Source organism: Poecilia latipinna, unplaced genomic scaffold (genome assembly GCF_001443285.1).
Source record: "Poecilia latipinna isolate Pla-1442-1.1 unplaced genomic scaffold, P_latipinna-1.0 Scaffold750, whole genome shotgun sequence".
Lineage (NCBI taxonomy): Eukaryota > Metazoa > Chordata > Actinopteri > Cyprinodontiformes > Poeciliidae > Poecilia > Poecilia latipinna.
Genome location: NW_015113366.1, coordinates 262,160 through 267,877, shown reverse-complemented (window position 1 = coordinate 267,877; position 5,718 = coordinate 262,160).

Sequence of the window (5,718 nt, the reverse complement as noted above, 5' to 3'; positions counted from 1 at the left end):
AAATCAAACCAACCCCCTAAATAAAAAATAAAAAGGTAGATTTTAACTTCAAGAATAAGGACACGGCTTTTTCCTTGCACCAAATATGTGCAAACCAGAATTTGTCTAAATCTCAAACTGGAAGATTTTCCCATTCAATGAAGCTAAGAAGTAAAAATTTATTTGTATTAATGTAGACGTTATGGATGCTGGTCGAATTTTTATGGAGATGTGAACAAAAAAACTGAACAAAGAAGGAAAGTTACATTTGACTGACAGGAAAGTTTTTTTTTAATTGTTAAAACAAAAATGAATACAAGGTTTAATTTAATTCTAATGCATAAAATGTTATTCATACCAAAGGGAAGTTAAATATCACTCATATACAAGTTGTTAATGAAAGGATTTCCTGTAGCAATCAGTGTTGCAGCAAATCTAGAGAAGCTTCTGATCGGAGACAAGAGTATGGTCAGGATTCTCAGCAATATTCTTAATTTTATGACAAATTCCTGTTTGCACAATTATTTGATTATTTTCCAGTGCCAAAAACAAAATCACTGATCAGTCTTCAATAATAATTGATAAAGGAGCAATTTCAGAAACTAGGTACTGGTACTAACCGTTAGCAGCAAAGAATCTTCCTCCAAATAAAAATAATAGCCAGTCTGTGGGAGTCTGATCACAATAAGCTATTAAAGTTGTAAACTGAGTTAATATCTTGTCTCTCAGTTTGCCTGCTGCAGCATTGTGTTGTTTTGTGAAACGCTAACTCTCCCAGAGTTATTTTGCTTCGGCACCTCAGGGCCACCATGCCTCACAGGCGGATGTTTTGCAGGTAATGGGGAAAAAGGCTTCACAGAGTTTCAGAATGAGTGTGAAGGCGTAGAAATTAATCAAGGCAATACAGCAGGAGCCACTGCGCTGAGGACATGAGGAGACTCTAAAGAAAAAGTACTTGTCTGGCTGGTAATAACCAGGAATTTATGGTATTTAATGAAAAAAATATATGAGGGCGTTCATAACTCCTAACACAGTCGTGGGAGAATTAAGTGAAACCTGTGATTTAATAATGTACAGCAACGTTTAGCTGCAATAACCTGAAGAAATGATTTTCTGTATAACTTTATCACTCTCTCATACCACTGTGGAGGAATCGGCCTTTGAGGTTTGCAGACATTTTTGTTTTCTCTGCAGCTCTCTTACAACAGCAGCTCAGTTTGGACTTTGACAGTTTAATCGCAAACTGTTAATTCTGGTGTTTTCCGGCCTCGTTGCTGTGGATTTGCAGCTTTGTTTGGTATCAGTTGAGCCGTTTGGGCCAAGATCGGTCTGTCGGACAGATGGCCTCACACTGGACTCTGGAATACTTTGGTATACAGAGGAGGGAGATTATGTTAACTCAGTGACTCCTAGGAACACAGGTCTACGGTTGTGAAGTTACACAGTGGAAAATTAACAGCAAATATCTGGATTGTTGTGGGTGTTAACTTTTCAAAGTCATAATATTGCATAATACATCTCCTCAAACTGAGATGATCACATTATAGATGTATTTGTGTCAGCTGCTTTTTTTAAATTAGCTTTTCCATCTATGCTCTGCAGAGTTGGAAGATGGAAATAAACATCCATTTTAATGCTGGAAGAAGTTTGATCTGCATGTTATAATTAGAAAGCTAATTAGAGAATTTAACCAGGTGTGTTTGCATCTACGCTGGTTTAATTGTGTCGCATTTACAAATTAAGTTGTTCTACCAAAACAGAAGAAGCAGATCGACTCAGACAGCTTCACACGGATAGCTGAATTACATCCAGACTATTTTCCCAGGCCTTCCTCTGGCGCTGGAGGCCATCTTCAGGATTCCTCCTTCCTCTCTGGATTCTCCTTCGATCCCCCGTCACAAAGCCCCCACATCGCCCTGAGCATCTGTTTTGGAGAATCAAATTATGCATGGAGATATAATTCAAAAACCAGTGTCCCCCCCTCAGCATAACTCATGATTTATTGATGCTTTAGAGCCGACATTAATATTCACACTATGAATAAAACTAATCTAACACGGTTTATGATTGGTAGCCATTCTGATGTCTTCATTATCTGCCCAGCGGTTTGCAGGGAGGTTAATCTGACGCTCAGACATGTGGTGTTTGTACAGTATGGGCTCCTCTTGTTATGCCTAACCTTTTAAAAGGTTGCAGCGTTTCATCTGACATTTTAGAAACGGCTCATTTGCTTTTGCCGGCACGCCATAAGAGAAAGAAGACATTTGGGTTTTAGCTTAAAACCAGCAGGGAAATGATTTTTGCACTGGTTGAAAATAGATTTTATTGCCTGATCTAGTAGTTATTGTAGAAACTATTTTAGATTTGGAGCAGTTCTGATTTTTATTCATAATGTTTTCAGTTGAAGCGTTGCATGTCTGGTTTTTGATGCTGTGCAACTGGAAGAGTTTTTACTTTTACTCTTTTACTTTTCGGACTGTTGCGATGATGCGTAACCTTGGAAACAAGGTGTTGCTTTCACAACTGAGACTAGCTGATATGCAGAGAAGCAGGAGTTGCAACATTTCACTTTAATTTTTGACAAATAGGTGTTTTCAATTGAATTTAAATTAAAATGTATATATTTTTAACTTTGCCTGAACTTTTCTTTAAACCCAATCTTCAGTCTATATTATCAGGATTTCATCTGATACACCAGCAAAACCAGTAGATAACTAAAATGCCTGTACTTACTTACAGTTGTAATTGCAGCAAAAAATAGTTCTATAAAGTATATTTGAAGTATATTTTGTTTTTATTTCTAAAAAATCTTTCAAAGCCGTTTCTTTTTCTTTCATTTCACAAATATATGCAATTTTGCATCAGCCTATTAAATACAATCTCAATAAAACCCATTTATGTTTGTGGTTTTAATATGCAGAAATATGAAAAGATTCATTTGCACTGCAGAAATGCAAAATCTTACCAATAATTTTGTTTTGTTTCAAGTGCAAACATCTCAGCAAACTTGAAATAAGACAAAACTAACTCAGAAGTGACTTATCATTGATTAATAGAAGCTTGTTGTAAGTCAATAATTCCTTAATAATGATGAAAAAGTACGAGTTCCACTACCTGGTTATTTAACTTAAAACCAGACATTTTTCCCATGTTGTAATTTAAAGTAATCTACCAGTACAACTAGTACTTTTTTATTATTAATATTCAATAATTATTTACTTAAAACAAGGTCCCATATCTTGATGAAAAGTTACCTGTAACCTTCTAGAAGTAGAAACTGGACAAAAATATGTAATATGATTTTGTGCTTTTGCAGTGTAATGTGAATACTGTAAAAAAGCTGGAAAAAAGGACCATACATTTCCTCAACCAAATTATTTCTGTGATAAGACTTTGTGAGTCATGTTGCAGTTAAAACAGAGAAAACACATAAAATAATGATAGGAGTGACATTGCTGACGAGTATCATGAGAGAAAATGCATTTTAATTATAGATCAGAGATGTGAAGTGGGAGTAAAAGCAGCTTCGGCTGCAGTTTCACATTAATTATCGACAAACTTAGAAAGCCTCAAACACTTTAGAAAACTTCCATCAGTGAGTTCAAGCAAAGAAAGGTTCACAGAAGAATACAATTCCCATTCTTTTACAAAACAAACATGTGAAAAATTAGATTCATTAAGTTAAATTTGAGCAGAAAGGCATAAGTGCTCTGAAGTTCAGAGGCACATTTTAGGAAATCAATTCATTCATTCCAACCAGTAAAAGCCACAGATGAGAACTCCTTTGGAGAGAAAAAGCAATCAGAGAAACCGTTCATCTCTCGCTGGGTTGCATTAGGGAGGTTTTCCTTTTCTTTTTCCTGTTACCTGAAGTCTTCTCCTTCTCTGCTCTGCCAGAGCGCATCAAGACCTTCAACACAAGGGAACGGAGCAACAGTACCGGTCTGAATCCGATTCCTCTTGTTGCTAAAAAATTTACCAAAATGTGTGGAGACCTGCGCTACACTGCAAAAACACAGGATCTTAAGTTTTTTGGTGAAGTTTCTAGTGCAAATACTTGAAATAAGACAAAACTAACTTAGATGTAACCTTTCGGCAAGATGGAGGAGCTTTATTTAAGTAAATAATCCCTTAATATTGATGAAAAATGACTGGTTTCATTGGCAGATTATCTTACTTATAACATGGGAAAAATGTGTTGCTATAAGTGAAATAATCTGCTAGAACTTTTCCATCAATATTAAGCAATTATTAACTAAAAAAAGCTTTTTAACAGGTTGAACTCAGTTTCATTTTGGGCCAAATCAAAAATCTGAATGTTCTTAAAGGGCTGGTTGTTCCAGAATGTACTGATAAAATGAGTTAAACTGGTAAAAATATCAATAAATAGCCGTTTGTTTCAGAATTCAATAAGTTTCTTAAAATTAAGTAATACTGAGGATTGTTTTTGTTTTTTCTTTTGTAGTCAAAATCACAGATTTTGTGGCGCTAATTTAGAAATATTTGTAAGGAATTTTTATGATATGTGTCTTAATGTCTGATATTAAACGTTACGTTTTATTAATTGCTTATCGCTCATGGACTATAACTTGACATTGGCTGAGGCAGAGCTCACTTAAACTCCATGGTTATGGCCAATTTTGAGAAAAATTAGCAGTAAAAAATAGAAGAAAATGTGGGAATCTGTAGATTTTGTGTGAAGGTTGAGTGAGTTTTGCAGATTTGTTAAAAAACTGGAAGGACTTATTCATGCAATTTGGAGTGTAGAGGACCACATAAAAAGCAAAGGCGGGCCACATTTGGCCCCGGGCCCTTGAGTTTGGCACTGTGCCTTGCTGAAAAGTTAGTTTTGTGTTACTAAGACATTTACAGTAGAAACTGGACAAAACTACTTGGTAAGATTGTGTGTTTTTGCAGTACACCGATAATATGCACACTGTCAGGTGGGCGGAAACACACACATGCACACGCACACGCACACACACACACACACACACACACACACACACACACACACCTCCCGTAACCTTGGTCCGCCGCAGCATGCCTGGAATCAATCAGCATTGAGATATGGCCGCCGTCATGGCTGTGGCCAATTTTGGCATGCAAGGTTCCCCTTAATAGACAAAGAGATGAAGATCAATAGTCAATTTGGCCTTGGAATGAGGCTCCCAGGGATCAGGCAAAATTCATCTCTCAAAACTCTATTTTCTTCTTTTTTTATCCTGGAGAAGTCGTAAAAAAACAATGATGAATATTCAAAAACTGTACAGTAAAAAGGAGAACTGGCATTGGTGCCTAAAACATTTGGAAACATTAAAGAAAATCTTTTCTTCTTGACCTTCTGACTTTTGTTTTTAGTTTTAGTTTTTATGAGGGAACGCATTTTGAAATGCCTTGTTGTAAATTATTGTTCAAAAAAGCTATATACATATTTTTCAAAACTGGTGTGTTTTCATTAAGAGAATTCATTTGAGTAATTTCAATTTTCTTAACTTTACAGCTAATGAAAACACAGGTAATGTGAAATATATTTCTGACAATTAGGATTTGGATTTTAATAGGTGTGTTTTGCATCCACTGAAAACAAAGATGTTAACAAATAAACTGGACAGTATGCTGTACGTTTAGTGATATTTTCATTTGCGGTCTCGACTGGTCTTGAAATAAAATGCCGAGTCCTCAGAGCCCGAGTCCAAGACGAGACCGAGACCATCAAAAAATGGACCAAGACCAACT